The sequence below is a fragment of the Primulina huaijiensis genome, chromosome 1, assembly GCF_012295235.1.
Source record: "Primulina huaijiensis isolate GDHJ02 chromosome 1, ASM1229523v2, whole genome shotgun sequence".
In the NCBI taxonomy this organism is placed as follows: Eukaryota; Viridiplantae; Streptophyta; class Magnoliopsida; order Lamiales; family Gesneriaceae; genus Primulina; species Primulina huaijiensis.
In genome coordinates, this window is record NC_133306.1 from 15,716,755 (window position 1) to 15,718,403 (window position 1,649).

Consider the following 1,649-nt stretch of genomic DNA (forward strand, 5'->3'; position numbering starts at 1 on the left):
TTATGGATGTTCGGAGACTTCAACTGCTCCTACGTCTCCTCTTCTACCTCCACGGGTAGGATACAGTAGAAGACTTAGATTTTTACAGCACATTGTACAAATCCTACACAGCTTAGGACTTACCCACTGCCTAACTGAACTCCTAGTCTAGACTTAAGGCATCACCTTCCAGCCAACACTTCTTTAACGTCTATGTGTCAAAGACTACATACACAAGTTTATTGTCTTTGTGCAAGAATGTAATTTGGTTGTGGTGTAGAGGCCTGTATTTCGTATTCGTAATTTTGCGGAATTATTTAAAATTTTTCTCTTTAAATAAATAACATGCATCATTCATAAAATAAACTCATAAATAGGTTAAACTTTAAAAATAACAGCGGAAGTAATTATTTTGTTTCAAAACAACAACAAAAATAAATAAATGTCCATCATATAAAAAATGAGTTTGAACATGAAAATGCAAATAAACTGAAACATGAGGTCCTCGGGCTCCTACTACTGCCGACCCAAGCTAGCTCACTGGTCCCCGCCCTCAGTCCCAACCTCATCAGTACCTACAACAATCAAGTATAGTGAGTGTCACGTACCGTACTTTTTCTACTTAAAATTTGCATAAGAATTAAAAATTTTCTTAAATAAAAAGTGAACATAAAAAAATTCGATAAAAGTAGTAAAACTGTACGTCTCTCAAGTTGTTGCAACAAAAGATTTGAAATTCAAAGTTTGACATAAGAAATAAATGTTTTCATAAAACTTAAAACATTGCGGTCCTCGGATTTAGCCTCCCGCTCAGTCCAAGCCTGCTCCTTGGTCCCCACCTCCACCCTCCTCATAAACAATCTCACCTGCATCGATCAAGTCTAGTGAGTCTAAAGAATCAACACGTATAAACTGGAATAGCAAGTAATACATAATAAAACCACTTGCAACTTTAAAATAGGACATACATACTTGAAACTTGAACTTGCAAAATGAACTTGAACATACGTACGTACGTAATTAGACGTGCCGTCAATGCTACTACTTGAATTATAATTCACCCAAGTGTAGGTTGTCTGCAAGTAATATATTTCGTAAGTACGAGATCGATCCACATAGAGGTTATTTTAAGTTTAAATTTATTAATTTATAGATTACCAAATGCAAGAACGAAGTTTACAAATTATAAATTTTGTCAAGGCTCGAGGATTTATTCTTGGTTTATGCAATATTGTTTAACTAAAAGTAAAATAAAGGAAACCACCATAAATAATGGTTCCAAGAAAATTAAATATTTAAACACACACCTAATATAATATAGTTTTCACTATAAAAAATACCGAATTCACCGATATTTTATATATGGTACCTATGATTATATATATAACTATATAAATATATAACCGCATAAAATAAATGTTAAATTAAATCATTATATTTCATTTAAAACAACCGGCAGAGCCATGCTATTGCCTAAATGAAATATATGATTTAATAAGTTAGTTGCGGGAAAGTAAAAGTTAGTTGAGATAAAGTAAAAGTTAGATGCGGAAAGTAAAAGTTAGTTGCGATAAAGTAAATGTTAGATTGTTAGATATCATAATATTTCATTTAGAACAACCGGCAGAGCCACGCTATTGTCTAAATGAAACATATGATATAATTATATA